We start from the raw sequence: 18,156 nt of genomic DNA on the forward strand, positions 1-18,156 counted from the left end.
GAAAGGGAAAATGAACATCAGAAAAAGAGAGAGGAGACACGCCCACCAGTACTGGCCGCTCTTTTGGTCCTCCTCGTCTGTCCCCTTGAGACACTTTAGTTTCCATCGCTCCAGGTCTCTGGTGTGAGTGAGTGACAGGAAGAAATGCTCTGACTCACTTGGGGATAAGCCGCCAAACTTCTTTTTTTATTGACAAAATATCTTTGATTTTGTGTTAAAAAATATTGCTCCAAAAAAGAGGGTTGGTAATTTTTACTACTTTTAACAATGAAAATGCAAAGCATCAAGGTTGCCCATCCACTTAAGCGGCAATATATCAGGGCCACTGGTGGTGTAGTGGTTCACACAGCTTGACTTTCACCCTGCCTGAAAGACTGACAACCAGTCTAGGGTGTGGTTAACCTTTCACCCTGAGTCAGCTGGGGTAGGTTCAGCCCCTGCCTTGACCCTGACAGTCAAGCTTTGGCTTGTCCTGCCAGGCTTTGAAACCTGGACTGGAATAGGCTGCGGGAACATTTATTAGTAGCTGTTGGGCAGTGAATGATTGGGTCAGGATTGGGGGTGGATTGTTGATATTGGGCTCTGAGACTGCTTATTTTCAATGACCTCACTTCAGACTCGAGTGGGTACGTTTGGTGAAGAACTTTGTGCTTTGTCTCATAGTTTTACATTTTCACATTTATGAGTGCCACGATTTCCGAGCAAATGAGACATACTGGTTTTGTTCTTCCGGGCATAGCATGCACGTAAATGAGTGTGTCCATTCTGGGTTGAAAGCTCTTCTTTTGCTGTCCACTTTCCTCTTGTGTTTACTTTTCTCTTGGCTTGTTCTCTCTCTCCAAATCCCTCGTATCTCCCACTCATCTCTCTGTCCTCTCTCTCTGTATCTCTCATCTTTCCCCGTATCTCTACCTCTTCTCTCTGCTCTCTCTCTCTATGTATCACTCGTCTTTCCTGTCGCTCTTCTTGCCCCGTATCTCTAACTCGCCTCTCTGTCCTCTTTCTCCATATCTATCACCTGTTTCTATCTTCTTTCACTCACTTCCGTGTCGGAAGTCGCTTGGCTTCTCTAGGCTTTCATCTGCCTCTGTTTTTAGAGTGGTAATGTTATTTAATGCGCCTGGAATGCAGAGATTTGATTGGCGGGCAAGTATCCTGAATTGTAAGTATTCCTGAACTGATCAATCAATGCCATAAAGCCTAAAAAACTGAGCCAGTCAAAATAGAAGCGCCCCATCAAAACTTAAAATACCCCATTAATTACTTAACTGTAGGTCTAGGTCCGTTTGGAACGGCATCTGGGTGCAGACTCAGACTCGGAGCAGCCTGCCCACTAGGCCACTCGTACTGTGCCGTACTTGCGGTTGCGATTCTCCCTCCCTCCCGCTGGACTGCACTCACACTTGAGCATTCATGTCATGGCAAGTTTGCTTGTCGCATCACATCTATACTGGCTATTTTTCATCAGTTTTGGAGTCCTTCTGGAGTCCGTCTTCCTTTTGCACAAAGTTGCCACTGTCAATACTTGCAGGAAGAGCGATGGCATTAAATAAATGATGCATTCTATTCAGCTATATGACTGCAATTTGTAATTCTGATTTTTTTTTCATTGTATTTGTATCACATGGAATCGTGCCTAACCCGAAGCCATAACTCACCTGGGCACGATTCAGTGCACTCACACTGGTCAAACGTGACGTACTTTAGGTGTTAAGTGGTCCGACGCACGGCCATAAGTCGTTGGTCATTGACCATTTGAGTAAAGATGATAGAACTTTGAGGATATCCGTATTACATGTACAAAACATGGATTGTACATGTTTTGAGCACAATCCACTGGGGGAATCACCCATGTCATTTCCAGTCAACCCGTGAGACCCACATGTCCTGACGTTGCTCCCTACTGCCATCTTTCTCGACTGAGTATCTCTGTCTGCTATCTCCTCCTTCCTCCCAGTGAACTCCACCCTCCTTCCTCCTCCCTCTCTTTCTTTTCTCTCTCCTTGGGCTCATTCCTCCTCTGCCCCCCCATCCACTCACCTCCCCTCCCTCCTTCACTCCTCCCCCCTCGTGGCGGCGCTGCAGCCCGTCGAGGTGGGTGTTCTGGGGCTGTTATGACTTAGGGAGACGATAATGGCAGTTATAATGTAGCCAGCCGTTCCTGATGTGGCCGGGCTTGCGGAGGATTGTGTTGTGTTAAGGCTGGAGCCCAGAAAGAAGGGAGAGAGGGAGAGAAGGAAGGCGGGGCCTGAGCTTTCGTCCAACCACGGACCAGACCCTACCTCGTTTTCTTTAACTCCTCTCGCCGCCTTTCCCTCGTCACCCACTGACTTTTTGTGGCCTTCTTGTTTTCCTTCAGTGGTAAACTTTGTTTTGAAATTCTGGTTTTGTTTTTCTAACCCCACCCCTCCCGACATGGACTCTCCTCTTTTGCTCCCCCCCCTTTTTCCCCCATGCACCCACCCCTCTCTTTTCAGCCTTTTTTACTTTGTGAATTCCTTGCAGCTGCTGTAATGTGATGGGTGGGGGGGCCTGGAGACATCACTGTAGTGTACAAAATAAGCCTTTACTCGCTGGCCTGCTGCGAGGCAGATTAGCGTCATGTCTCCTTGCAGATTCTTCATCTGACTGACTTGAAGTCCCCCTCGACTATCAAGGCTATCAAACAGGAGTAAACATCTTTGTGACACGTCAACAACCTGACTATAAGCAGCCGTGGTCTTATCCTTTATTTGTTATTGTCATTACGTTGTGCGTTATTTACTTACATGGATCATGGCATGCGGTATTTTGGAGCCTAAAAATGGGTTATGTTGTTATTTTTTTACACGTTAAACAACAATGGCAGACCACAGCCATGTTGTATCATTTGAGCCTACCGTCAATTCTCAAATTCTAGCCAGAGCATTTATTTACCCTTACCTTGATACTCTTTAAACTTTAATAATTCGAGATACTACAGATTAGCTTCTGATACTGTCTACCACTTAATTTCCGACATGCAGCGAATCTTCCCTCTAACAAATGGAGGAAGACGCCTTACTCCCCCCCTCGCATAACGAGCGCTTTGCAGTCATTGCAATTCGCATAGAGTGGAACCTCGGTTAGCGTCATTAGTTTGCTCCAGAGGGTCGGTCTCTAACCGAAAAAGACACTAACTGAATAAAATGCTTCCCATAAGAAATAATGTAAATCCAATTAATCTGTTCCAGAAAGCCAAAAATGTTAACACAAAAACACGTTTTTATAGTTTACAATTAGAGTTTTACATGCAGGAAACAATTCAAAATGCATAGAAATACATATAAATGATGAATGAAAGGGATAGATGAGCATTTAAGCTTACTTTTTCCTTACTGGAAGATGTGATTGTTGCCAAAGACATGATGTGGCAGCAAGATCAACATGGACACCACTTTTCTGAGTTGCCATGAGTGTCTCACTGGCACATCGTGTCTTTGGCAACACTCACATCAAGAACCACGTCTCCGGTGAAGGTGAAATTAACCTTAAAGTTTCACCTCATCCCTTTCATTTTTCGTTTATATGCATTTTAGAATTGTTTTATGCATATAAACCTATAAAAATGAATTTTAGACGGGCCATGTTGCCATTTTGTAACTTAGCAAGCTAGCTTCTTGTTATAAACCAAGGCCGTTTTGTGATAAAAAAAAACATTAAGAACACAGTTGGACTCGTGCAGTGTACAGTGTTCCCCCGCTCTATCGCGGTTCTCCTTTCGCGGATTCGCAGATTTTTTTAAGTGAAGACTATTGTCAATCAATCTCCTTTGTGTGTCCTGCCAGGTCTCCTGTATCATCACTAGCTTGCTTGCTTGATAGCTTGTAAATGAATCTTCGGTTCCTCTGCAGCAGTATATTTTAACAAGGATACAAAAACGCTCCAGTACAGCGGAACGGCGCCAGGACGAAAAGGCACAGCCACAGGAGTGAAATATGCGTGACTGACTTAATCATTTCTTGTGTTGATCATTAAGGTTGATCATTAAAATTCAAACAAAGGTTTAAACTTTTTAGGGAGTGTTTAAACAAGAGAGAAATGTAAGAAAATCTTATTGCCTGTCCGAGAAAAGTGTATGATGAGGGATTTTACAGCCGTAAAACATATATGATAATTGTACAAAAATTCAGTTCGCTACTTCACGGATTTCACTTATTGCGAGCTATTTTGGGAACCTTTAAATGAGGGAACACTGTATAAATAACACGACAATACGAAAATATACGTAAACCGAGGCAACATTGGGTTCCACTGTATTTACAATCCAAGGCAAAACTTGGAAGTAATTCCAGACCGCGGACATACTGAGCCAGCAAGCTTGTTGCTCTGTGGAGCAGGGCGCAGGTCATCACATGACCACACATACCGAGCTTTATCCATTCATTCCATTCCATAAAATAATACAAATAAACATCTTTATTAAACAGAAATCTGAATAAATTGAGTGTTCAAGTTGCAGGGGTGTCCAATTTTCATCACTATTAGAGCTGTGAACTATTTGCATTTTATTTATCAGCCATAAATAAAACATTTAAATTGCAATTTATCAAGCACATCACTCACTCAAACAGTGTGGCCATCGTCTTTATGCTATTTTGTGGTCATTTTGTCATTATATAAAGGCATAGAGTATGAATTCAACAGTTATAATAAAAAACTACTAAGCGTTGAAGCAAATATTCTTTGACCCTTTGGTGAGCTACTCAAAATCAGCTGGCAAGATAGGAGACCCCTGTGGTAGTCACACCATCATGAGGACACCATGTTGATGTTCATTAAACAAACAGTGTTTTGAGAACAAGACATAATTAGTAATAATGATAACAAGAGAGCAAAGTTGTTCACTGAAAAGTTTCAGTTTTGACATTACCATTTCAAAAGTTAGTATGTGAACGTGATATCCACTTGTAGCTTCCCTGTGGGACAAAAATGAGCTCCAAACTAAAATGTCACTTTGGTAAAAAAAGTCACATTTGGAGCCCAAAGACCGGAAGCTAAGCGGATGACGCTCGCTGCCGCCATTGTAAGGTTGAGTGACAGTTACGCAAAACTACGCGTAACGTGTAACCACGCAAAACGTGTAAACAATGATGCCAGAAAAGTGTAAGGGCAAAACAGTAGGTTTGCTAGGGGAGTGATCAGACGCGCTGGCATCGCCTGTGGCGAGCTGTCAAACTGAAGCCACTGACATTTTACAGACTAGTTTAGATTCTCACGGGAATATGAGCTAAAGTGCCTCCCTTGTCAGCTGAATACGGGACGCGTCATTTTGTTTATAAATATGGGACAATTCTCTTTTCACGGTTGGCAACCCTACCCGTGACACAGCAGACATGTTGGGTTTGCCGCTGCACGCCTGGGTCGTCTGAAGGAAAGAGGGAGGGGGACACTAAACTACACACAAGGTTCTCTGAGTCTGCAGGCTACAATAGTACGAGCCGCAGGTGATCGGTTTTTGTGGTCGGCTTTGGAAGGCATTTATACTGATCGGTGGCCGATCAATTGGCGCATCCCTACTGTATACTGCTACAACACAGCAGCAACAGAACCAATGTTGTAATACCGGTAACGTGCAAACTGCTGCACTTGCTTTAATAGAGCTGATGAGCTCCTTGTAAACAACAGTACGACAAGTATAACACGCATTTCACAACAACATTTTAAGGCGCACACAGAAGTCGATAAAGCCCACAAATATGTGTTCTTGTTAAAACTGCTACAAATAAACACAGGAAATGCAATTAATGTCTGCATGTACTGTATACTTGTAGATCCAATTGAACATGTCTATGAGGATGACCGGTCTGGTTATGTTTCTTGTCCATGAGCAATGGCGGTGTGATGCCAGCATCTTTGCATCGAGCCAAAAAGACAAATGTTACAAATGTTTCAGTAATGTTATAATGCCGTACAAGAAGCGCCACGTTTGCTCTCCTCTCATTACTGTTGGTAGCCAAATCAAGGAGGAGGCGTCAGAAGCTTCCGGTGCGTCCATGTCTGTCATCAGTCACTCTGGCTGTGTAGCAACAAGGGATCAACGTCTCAGGCTAACATTTTGACAGGGTGAGAAGCCTGACAGAGGGAAGTTTACAATACAGCAACACAGACAAGGTGTGAAAAAGTGACTTCTGACTGGGTTAAGCCACAAAACGAGTATAGTAAACATCACGCTTTCCTTTCAGAAACACACCTTTGTCACAAGATAATTAGCGATGCTTTGTAAAACCCCTTTAGGAACTTGGAGCAAGTACACGCCTATTGCACTTTTACTTAAAACTAGTGTTTTTTTTATCACTATAAATAAAAAAAAAACTATAAAAACATATAATTGCCTATACGTATATCAAAATTTGTGAAAAAACAAAGTTTGACAAACAAGTTTGATCATATTTTAATATATATATATTAAAATATGATCAAATTCAATCATATATATATTAAAATATGATAACATTTGTATATAATATAAAATTGTATACATATATATATATATATATATATATATATATATATATATATATATATATATATATATATATATATATATATATATATATAATTAGTATACAGTAGACGCCCCTACAACGTAAATAATCCATTCCGAGAACGTTTACGTTATAGGGTTTTTACGTAATACGAAGCGTAAAATACATGTAAATAGCCTAATCTGTTCCAAGATCTTCCCAAACTCACCTCTTTGGCCCTTCAAAATATTCAAAGTCCACCTAATATGGTGGGAAAATATAAGAAAACGTTAGCATAAACATAGTAGAGTAACATTCCAATATAAAATAAGGTAATAAATAAGATTACTGTAAATGAATAAAACTGAAAAACTAGTTTAAGTGCGACTACGATGAGGAAGGAGGTTGAAGGGAGAAGCTTGTCTCTCACACAAACTCACGTACGCGCTGTATAAGTCAGCCAATGAGATGAGAGCGTAGGCGGTGCCCCGATAATCAGCCAATGAGATGAGAGCGTAGGCGGTGCCCCGATAATCAGCCAATGAGAGCGTGAAGCGTCAGAAGGCATCACCAAGTGCACTCTGTTAGTCATGGAAAATGTAAAAACTTTACATAAATTATTTACGTTCAGTGGAATTTACATAAAAGGAGGTTTATGTTATGCGAGGTACTACTACTGTATTTGTATATGTGCAATCAAATACTTGACTTGCCTCTGAGTGAATGGTGAGTCCATGATCACTACTACACGCCAACAGTTCTTATAATATATGGCACTGTCGGCCTGTCAGAGGTTTAACATGATGTCCGTGTCGTCAAAAAGGTAGGGAAACCCTGTTATATGAGAATATGAGATCCTACGCCCTAATAAAATGCTCACCATGTTGTAATACTGTGACTGGTACCCTAACACACAGTATGTATGCCAAAAGTGGGCTGAATATTTTATTTGCTGGAATTCCTCGAGACACATTTACATGTATCGCCTTGGTTAATGTTTCCACTCATATCTGTGACATCTACCTATACTAAACAGTGTAATGGAAATGTTATATTTTATGCTACTATACATTAATGTCAGACTGATTTGCTAGAAGAACAAACTACGCTTTGTTATGACTATTTGCTTGTGGCTTGAGACGTGCAAAAGTCTTCAAAAGCAAGTTTCTTCAATGGCATTTCCACGTCAACGGGTTCTGATTAACCCAGAATACGTCCTTGCACCTGATAAAGCCCTGATACCGTTTGTATAACTCTGCTTCTGTCCTGTCCTTCGGTGGGGCACTTGTGGCAGACTCCCAAGGGTCCTCGGTTTACGACGTTCTGTGTGATGACGTTTACAAACACACGCCCGTAAATTAATTCAAAATGTAATTCATTTTTTCCGGAAGAATGCGTGCCACACGCAGGACAAGAATGCGGTGAATAAAAGCAAGGTTATTACAGTATTTTAGATGTTGTTTGTGTGTTCTGTGTACAGTGTGAGTGACTTAGGAGCTAAAACTCCACTTACAGTCCAGGGCCACCTGTATGATCTTCGACTCAACTATTAATGCTCTATAAATGCCACATGAAGCAAGACAACATCTCTTTCTCCATTAAAGCTTTCATTCTCAGCGTCTTACATTACCTCCTGTTTTCGCCCCATTGAGAGCTTCCCCAGCATCCATCCACGCTCACGTCATTTACACCCATGTCTTTGTCTAGGACTGTCTCTCGTCTTTGTCTTTCCCGCTTTTTGCCGCACACATGCATCAGGAGTCCGCCCACGCACGCTCTTCCTGGTTTTCCTTGCAAGTTTTCCACCTCTGTGCCTCCAGCTGTTGCACAGCTCAGGAATATAGAAGTCTCAGCAGGCCATAAAGCCTATAAATATGGCCTGCCCACCCAAAGACTGTTAGGATTATTATTTTTCTTATAATCACTGCGGCGCTTGTGTAAACCCAGGGCATAATTATCTGGTTTTGGGGCTCAAGTGGGGACATTTTTTGGAAAAAATAAAAATAAAAGGGGCGCTGGTGGTGACAGCGATGAGCACAGAGAGGACGCAGAGAAAAGAGTGATAATTAATTAGTCGTAGATGGAAGATTTACAACTTACTTTGTTGTTTATAGAGCACACATACGTTATTGCGAGCTGCTGCCGTCCACAGCTGCAAGCCAGCTGCATGAATCAAGCACTCCTCATCTGCTTTATCCATCTATCATTACCCCCCACCCCCAACTCTTCTTCTACCCCCATTTCCTCCGGCGACTCATCTCCTTATAAGGTGTTCAAAGAAATGTTTGTGGTTTGTGCGCCTCTACCTAGCTCATACGCAGCTAATACATGCAGAAGAAGGGAAAGACGTTGCTGATACATGTTAGTGTGTGTTAGTGTGTGTGTGTGTGTGTGTGTGTGGGGGGGGGGGGGGGGGGGGGGGGGGGGTAAAGGTGGAGTGGGGGTTGCAGGAAACCACAGGTATGTGCAGCCAGGCGGGTGGGTGTCCTGAAAAAGGGGGCTAATGCAGGAGGGAAGCTACACTACTACGCTTCAAACACGCCCCGCCCAAAAAAGAAGGCGATTGTCTTCATTTTTATAAACAATAACAAAGTGAAAATCTCACAGTAATGAAACGACAGTGTCAACTAGTGGCCCGTCACGCACGTCTTTACTTGTGAGGTCTTTCTTGACGTTGACATTCCCCTTAATAAAAGTGACTGTTGTAATTATTAAATGAGATCAGCTCCAGAACCCTTCCCTTCTCTCTTCAATTGCCATTGTTCACTCACGACACAATCCAGTTTTAAGCCCTAAATATGAAAATATGAAAATTAAGTTTGGGAAAATTCTAATACTACAACATCCATCCATCCATCTATCCATCTTCTATGCCGCTTATCCTAATTAGGGGGTCGCGGGGGTATGCTGGAGCCTATCCCAGCTGACTTCGGCGAGAGGCGGGGTACACCCTGGACTGGTCGCCAGCCAAGCGCAGGGCACATATAGACAAACAACCATTCACACTCACATTCATACCTATATTAGGTTAATTCATACCAATTATTGAATTAACCTAGGTTAGGTTAATTCATACCAATTAACCTAACATGCATGTTTTTGGAATGTGGGAGGAAACCGGAGAAAACCCACGCACGCAATGGGAGAACATGCAAACTACACACAGAGACACCCAAGGGGAAATTCGAACCCAGATCTTCCCGATTTCCTGATCATGCTAACCACTTGGCCAATATTACAGTCATAATAAAGTCATAAAGTCATAATATTAAGAGAAAATGTAGGGAGAAAAAGTTCAAACATTTAATACTACACTTTGTCACCAATAACACAAAGCTGAGACGCGGGGCGTTTTTTTCTTTCTAAATATAAAAAAAGTCTCAGCATATCTACATGGGTTGGTTTAAAAATGTAAAAATGCCAGCGCACCCTTTGACTTTTCGGTATGCGGCCCTGGGTGGAAGAATTACGCTGTTTCGTGGTCGTATTAGTCCACAAATATGCATATTTAAGCTAATTTTACATGTTTTCACACATAAAAATGACTAAATGAACTCAAATACAAATATAAGGGAACATGTGTTCTAAGATGTTGTGATGATAAGTAGTGTTCTATACTGGTCACTAGGTGTCAGTAATGTTATTGTAATATTGGTGACACACAAGCACCAGACTCGATCACTGGAACAACAAGCTTTTGTTTGCATGATCTCTCAACAGGGGCAACTCAGGCTACTCTTGGGGCTGTAACATCACTTCCTGTCCGCCCCCTACTCGGCTCGAGTCTTATTTATGTTTTAAATCTCTTATTTTCTCTTATTGTGTCTACTGTATTGGGTAATAGGAGTGTAAAGGTGACTAGAGGGGTGCTATTTCATGTCTACAGGGCTCTAATAAGGTTAAATACTGTAATTAGAAGGTGAGAAACAGGTTTTCTATGCTCTAACTAGGAAAATATTTCATTTATAAATAAGGCATCCTACTTTGCGGGAACTCACTTATCACGGCCGTGTCTGGAACCAATTAATCACGCTAAACAAGAGATTACGGTACTGTATTATTGTTTGCAGATTTTCCAAGATACTGGATCATATTTTTCCCAGATTGGTTTTCTTGAATGTATGAGGAGTGTTTACTACAGAGTGTCAACACCCGCATGTGTACTGTACCTCATAAATGTGTATAAAGATACACATGTAGCAATCTATGCAGGCTGTAGGATGCTTTCTGTTTGCCATACGATGCAAAAATGATCTCTCATATGTGTGTGGTCCTTCAAAGAGCTGCTGGCTGCATTGCTCATTAATCACTCAGCATTTATTACTTCCATCACCAGATGTTGTTGGCTTATTGTCGTATTACTGGCAGACGTACAAATAAAGACCCACACATGTACTGAATTATTCTCTATATGCTGTATGAATACACACTTGAAATCAATCAGTGATGTTTTTGAAGTACTTAGATGTGTGTGTGTGTGTGTGTGTGTGTGTGTGTGTGTGTGTGAGATTTCCCACCAGGGCCGTAATTAAGATGCATTAACATCACTGAAGGGCAACAAATGACTCATTAAAAAAAAGGGTGGGGGGTTGTTAATGCAAATGCTGGTTGTCAACAAACAATACCTCTCTTAATAGAGCTACAAATGTGTGGAAATTGCATTAAATATAAAAAAAAAATAGTATTATATTGATTTTTCTACAAATATCTTTACACAGTATTAGTAAGTATACAGTGGATCCCTGCACATTCGCCAATTTTTGGTAGAGAAATTATTTGTTTTTTACTTTTTTCTCTGAAAATAGACTGTTTTTTTAAATGCAGAAAACACATCTCATTCACCCCAAAATATTATCTTGCTTCACCTAAAACACAAAGATAATAGGTCGAATTTCATGGATGACTAAGTGAAAAAAAAATCACATTTGAGAGGCTGAAATCTAAGGATATTTAAAATTTTTTAATCACGAAACAATTAATGAAATACCAAAAATTGCGATTAATTGGATAATTGATTAATTTATTTATCGATTAATTGTCGCGGCTCTATTTTTTATTACTAAATATAGTTTAGAAATGTACAGTACCGGTCAAAAGTTTGGAGACACGTTGTCATTCAATAGCATGGCAAAGTGTGTTAAAACTTTTGACCCTCAGGGGCTATCGACACGGAAACGTTTTCAGATCAAAATGGCAAAGTATTTGATCATTTCAGCCTGTCATCCACACGAGAACGCCATTCCGGGTGACCCAAAAGTGTATTTTTTGAAAACAACTTCCAGAGTGCGAAAATCTGAGAACGCTGACTTGTCGTCGCTGCATATACATGCAATAAGAAAACGACAACATCACCGACTCACCGCCGCCGTCACACGACCAGAAGTGAGCTATGACGACAAACCAACATAATAGCTGAATATTTCCACGTACATGACTCACGCTAGTCGACATTCTCCTCATATTTTGTCATCTTATCTTCTCGGAAGTCTTGAAAAGCAGAGGACGACAGACGTTTTCTTCTTCTATGATTTGGTGTGTCACGTGGTTCCGACCGCGTGTTTGTTCACAGCGCCACACGCGGGTGTGCTTGTATATTACATCGTTTTCACAATCCACCACAGTATGGGCGCAACTTTTTTTCAACCCCGCACAAAAAAAAAAAATCTCAGGAACGTTCCCGTGTGGACAGGACCTTACTGTACATGTTGACAAAAATATCTGTCTATGTAAAACCCTGCATACACTACAGAACTTAGGTTATTTAAGATTTCATTGTCATAAACACATTGCATAATAGCAGTTTGCATGTAACACGGTGATGTGAAAACAAAAAAAAAGAGTTTAGCTACTGAAAGAAAGGAAAAAAAACAAGGAAGAGTGAATCACTTGAGAAGAGGATAAAAAAAAAAAATTCTGGCGGCCGTAACGTTGTTTTGTAGCGGATGACTCACTGAGTCTGTGTGTGGTATTCATTGCCTCCTTTCTCCCGTACAAAGGCGGGATGGAGGGAATCGGAGGGGATGGAAAAGGGAGAAGAATGACAGCGAGGTGGAAGAAAAAGAGAGGGAGGGAGCGTCGAGCGTCTCTATGCTTGAGCAGACCTTTTGACCGACAAGAGAAGGACTGGAGCTCCATTGTTGGCGTCACCATTGCTCACTGTATTGTGCCACCTGATCACTGCGGGGTCAAACTCTCAAACAGCCCCCCAGTTCTTACGTACCTCCAAACAGTTAAAGGGATGCATATAGAGGTGAAATCACCTTGCATATTGTCTGTGCTATTCGCAAGCCAGCGGCATGCTTTGTTTTTGTTTTGCTTGAGCAGGAGTGGAAGGACATCCAGTGGGGAATTAACGTCCGGTCTGTGCAACACACAGCTGCAGATGTCTGCTGGAGAAAAGTGCGCCACAAAGAGAAAGACAGTGTCTCACCGCTGCGGCTAACGTTGTGCTGCAAACTGTTTCTTTACATTGAAGATACGTGAGAAATTTGAGTTGAAAAATGTGCGCTTTTTGGGTCACCGCTGGTCACTGAGGGGTAACGATGGGTCCCGCAGCCAAACCAGTTGAGAACCGCTGGTATAGAAAACGGATGGATGGAAACGGTTTGTGGTTTATGAAAAAGGAAATGAAATGGTTGGAAACCTTGTCAAATCTATAAATAATAAATATATGTAAATATAAAAATGTAAAAGTGAAAGTTAAGTTTATCTGAGTATGAATGTTACTAATGTTTATTCATAAATATGAAGAATACAATAAAAACAGTATTATTTTAACTACAATTAATATATTTTTAATTACTATAAATAAGAAAATAACAATTATGTAAACATTATTTTAACTACAAGAAAATAATAATAATTTTTTTAGTTTTCTCCAGTGCATCAGTGTAAAAATGTTATGACGCCAGAGGACACACTAATATTTAAAAAAATGCCAGCAAACATAACTTTTGCATGCTAATCGCTTCCACGATGTTACATGAAGTTGTCCTGGCATGACATAAAAAAAAAGTCCAGCTCTAACTGTCATCTGCTGTAGTGTGAGTAGACGTTTGGTATTCATTAGCAGCTCTCTGGCTGACAAAGAGAAGCTCGCTGGCCTTCATGCGCCTCTTCACTGGTGGTGAAGAAGAGGAAAGGATTGAGTGGCTGAAAGGCTTGAAGCTGAGGGCTGAAGTTCCTGCGTCTGCCAGGGGGCACCTGAAGAGGGCCAAAGATTCAAGTAAAAAAACAAAAAATCAACAGGCAACCTGAGGGTCTGCAGGGTCCACATTGTAGGACCCTTGGAGAGTTTGTCTTGTAATTGAGTCAATTGCTGAACCCCCCGCCCCACCGCCGCCCCTCGTTGAAGCCTGCCTCAGCAAATCTGGCTTTAAAAGCTGGCCAAATAATTAATGCTCTCTCTCTTTTACTCTGCATCTATCTCACCCCCACCCCTTCTTTTTTACGTGTTTTGCGTTGTTTCCGAGGATAATTGTGCTGTGAGTCAAAGGCAGCCATTGGGGAGGGGAGGTGAGGATTCTGCTGAAGCTTACAATCTTCTTTTCTTTTTACCCCCCCTCCTCCTTTTTTCATTCCTCCCTTTGTTTGCACCGTGGGATGAATGTTAATCACTCTGCACCCCTCCCACCCCTAATTTTTTCTCCTTATTCCCAGTTTCCGACTCATATCACACCCTTAGCATCTCACCTTACCACGCATGCTCCCTCTTAAGGGTGCAAGGACACATATAGCCCTTTGAGGGGAGTATTTAGCACAGGCCAAATGTTTCGAACTGCACAGGACAAAGGAGGGGCCATCATTTTGGAATGCCTCCTTCATTTAAGAAGACTTTGTTTGCACAAGAGCTCCACTGTGCTGCTCCTTCCCCCCCGAGGGACACTGTTGTCATTCACGTGTCACACATTGACTACCTAACATTAAGAAAACGACATTAGGCCTAAAACAGAGCCACCGCAAAGTGAGAGGATGACAAAACAATCCAAAGTGGAGGAGAGAAAGGCTTCCTGACAACAACGAGCTAAACTGCAGCGACACACTCGTGGTAGTTTGACTTTTTACAAGCCTGGCCTCGCTTCCTGTCGAACACATTTGTGCCGCTCGCTTACCAGGACGGCACAAGGTCAAAACAAGAGCGGAATGTAATTTCGTAAGAAATAGTACCAAAAAATATCATCGCTAGCTTGAATATTCTGTTTGAGATTTCACTAACATGTCAGACAAAGATAAAAATGTTGCTATATTATATAACTATATAAGGGATTAGGGCATATTTTTCAAACAACAAACAACAGCTGGTTCATGTGAGAGAGAAAAAATACATTTGTACAATAATCCCTCATTTATCACTGATAATTGCGTCCAGACCCAACCATGATAACTGAATTTCTGCAAAGTAGGATTCCTTATTTATAAATCAAATATTTACGTAGTTAGAGCATAGAAAACCTGTTTATGAATTTGTAAATACGTTTTTTTGCAATTATTAGAGCCCTGAAATAACACCCCTATAGTCTAGATAGTTACACTCTTCAATTTACTTATTGTAAACTTAAGAAAGTGTTTCAAACAGAGTGGGGAAGAAGGACAAAGTAAGAAGCCCAAAACTTACCACTTCCACACGAAATGGGAGGATAACTTTTTTTTCACTCTATCATGTTGGACATGCCATGGCTGACTCCCTGCAGTGTTAAGATAATGTAATCTGTGTCTCTTCATAGTAACATTACTGATGCCTGGTGACCATAATACTACACATAACTTGTCTTTCAATATTTTTGGACTAATAATAGGCCGTGGTCAACCACGAAACAGCAATCATTTATTAATTAATACATTTTTGAAAAACTGCAATTAGTGAGGGGGGATGACAGTATATTGAAAAACAGAGTGGGGAAGAAGGACAAAGTAAGAAGCCCAAAACTTACCACTTCCACACGAAATGGGAGGATAACTTTTTTTTACTCTATCATGTTGGACATGCCATGGCTGGCTCCCTGCAGTGTTAAGATAATGTAATCTGTGTCTCTTCATAGTAACATTACTGATGCCTAGTGACCATAATACTACACATAACTTGTCTTTCAATATTTTTGGACTAATAATAGGCCGTGGTCAACCACGAAACAGCGATCATTTATTAATTAATACATTTTTGAAAAACTGCAATTAGTGAGGGGGGATGACTGTATATTGAAAAACGGTGACAGAGTGATTCGATAATTCGAAGCACGAAGTGGAGATGGATTACTGTACTTGTTATGGTGCTTTTTGTGCAGATTTTTGTTGAAGTTTAGTGAAACCACACTCACACCGTTGGCTGGACAAATACAAATAAAGTGTCAGCTTTGTACTTGTTATAGTGTGTTACATTTTGTACAGATCTCACCTCATTTCTAGTGAAAACCTCTCATTTGTGGACAAAATATCCACTTTGCACTGCATTGCTGTTTGCGCAAATTTCTATGAAATCCAAGTGAAAGCAGCCTCACTTGAGAATACAATAAACACAAATAAAATGTCAGTTTTGTGCTAGTTATAGTGCGTTACAAATTTTAACTGGATTCTAATGAAAACACTCATTTTTGCAAATTCTAGCGGAAAGACAGAAAGACACCCTCCTGAACCCAGCAGACAAATGCCAGTTTTGTGTATGTGCATATGTGGATGTCTTTTTCCGATAAATCCAACAAAATTGTAGTAAGAACAGACTCTCTAAATTCACATCAGTTACAAAATGTGGCTAAACGCTGCAACAATTATTAGATGATCCAATTAATTGACAGTTATTTTGGTATTCGATTAAAACACTAACTGTTGTGTTTGCTTCATATCGATTTGTTCCGTCTGAGGCCTAACTGATTGCTTGATTCATGGAAACAACAAGCTTCAGATTAATAATAAAAAAAAAAAGTTATCTGCAGCCCTAAATGTGCCCTTCAAAATCCCAAACAAAATACACCATTCTTATGTTTACAAATTGCATTTCCCTCACGAGTTGCAGCACATTACCTTTATTTGTGCAAAATCCTACAACATGAAACTCTTTGAATTCACCTATTCTTCTCACTGAAAAAAGCCATTTAAAAATGTTTGCGTTCTACTAAATGCAGTGACCTTTTGAATAAAAGCCCACTAAATTCTCCTTCCATTTATATTAAACATATTCTTTATATATATTTATCCATCCGTTTCAACTTATATTATGATACATGTTAAAAAACAGACAATATATAAATAATACATAAATATAAATAATATAAGTAATACATAATATTATGAATAAATAAATATTTAAAAAAGTATGACATTACAAAATGAGTACTGTTCAATTCTACTGACAATCGTTCATGTCTTTATTTATTGGACAGTTCCAGCTTTCCAATTAATTTACTTTTAAGTCCATCAGGCAGTTACAGTTACAAAACCCTTGCTCTTCAAAATTCACAGGGAGATTTCCCAGCTTAAAATGTGATGTAAGAAATCCATCAAGAGCCTCCCTGCCCTTCTTGTGGAGTGTTTGTTAGGAAATCCTGAACAAACTCCCGGCTGTTTGTCCTCGCTTTGTCCATGACGCCTTTTTATAGACTTGTACTATTGACAATCTCGCCGACTCCCGATGTGTCCTCACACAAGCTGGATAACACTGAGCAAATAGGTGTATGTACACATCTACACAATGTCTCACACACACACGCAACTTAACGTCTGAACCGCCCTGCAGAGGGATGAAAGTCTATTAGAGAGTGACTACTGACACCGCATATTTAAGCTGGACAGTTATCTAGGGGAGGCGTAGCAGGTTAAATAAAAAAAAAGATGCAAAGCTAATGTAAGCTATGATGCATGCAAAATCATTCAACAGAAAACACCCCCAAAATCAGTTTTTCGGGGGTTATGAGAGACCAGTGAAAATGACACACTCACCGCCCTGGTCCTCCTTCTAGTTTGACGTTGACGTTGACGTTCTCAACATTTGCAATAAATGTGACTTGTAATTATTAGACTAGATTGAGCTCCAGAACCCTCCACTTCTCTCTTCAACTGCCATTGTTCACACAAAGACACAATCCAGGCTTAAGCCTTAATTATGCCTGACGCACTCATTTAAATGATTAAATTGAAGTGAATTGAATCAATCGTCGAAGCTTCCAGTTTCCTACCCAAACAACATTTTGTGTGTCATTGCACAACGGTGCATTCAACGACCGCAGAATAAAGTACGTAATCTCTACACTTCATGAAAAGACATTACCAGTGAAGTATAAAGACATAAACATCACGTGTATCACATATTACATATTTATAAATGACTACCAACCGATGTAGGGCCCTATGAAATCTGTTTTATTTTTTCCAAATTCCGTTTTTTACCTTTTACTCTTCTTTTACCAGCTTAGACATGACAGTAAATAAAAGGCCCCTTAATTCAATGCAAAAATCCTTACATTTACTGATGCAATACATCATTGGCCAATTTTGCCCAGTATTTCAGAAATGGATGGCTACCTTTTCTCATGGGAAGACAGCCTCCGCACACACAAAATCCTCAAGAAACTGTAATGCCCGTGCTTGGAAGACGTAGTCACCAATAGAGCCTGGGGGTTGCCTAATGGGGGTTGAAAGAAAGCCGATATCAGATATATCGTCCGATAACCGATATATTGGC

The 18,156-nt window shown here is 40.7% G+C and overlaps 1 protein-coding gene across 3 annotated transcripts in view; it reads right to left on the reverse strand.

Annotated features, from left to right (window-relative positions):
- Nucleotides 1–18,156, reverse strand: part of gli1 (GLI family zinc finger 1) — an 82,775-nt gene that overhangs the window by 32,540 nt on the left and 32,079 nt on the right. The window contains exon 2 of one of the 3 annotated variants that reach the window (XM_054784045.1): nt 17,997–18,096. The exons of 1 other annotated variant lie outside the window; for it this stretch is intronic. The gene's annotated coding sequence lies outside the window, so the exon portion shown is untranslated. Of the gene's footprint in view, nt 1–46; nt 68–17,996; nt 18,097–18,156 lie in introns of those variants that run through there. One more of the 3 variants, XM_054784046.1, reaches the window with a different exon arrangement.

The sequence above is a fragment of the Dunckerocampus dactyliophorus genome, chromosome 8 (assembly GCF_027744805.1).
Source record: "Dunckerocampus dactyliophorus isolate RoL2022-P2 chromosome 8, RoL_Ddac_1.1, whole genome shotgun sequence".
Classification (NCBI taxonomy): domain Eukaryota; kingdom Metazoa; phylum Chordata; class Actinopteri; order Syngnathiformes; family Syngnathidae; genus Dunckerocampus; species Dunckerocampus dactyliophorus.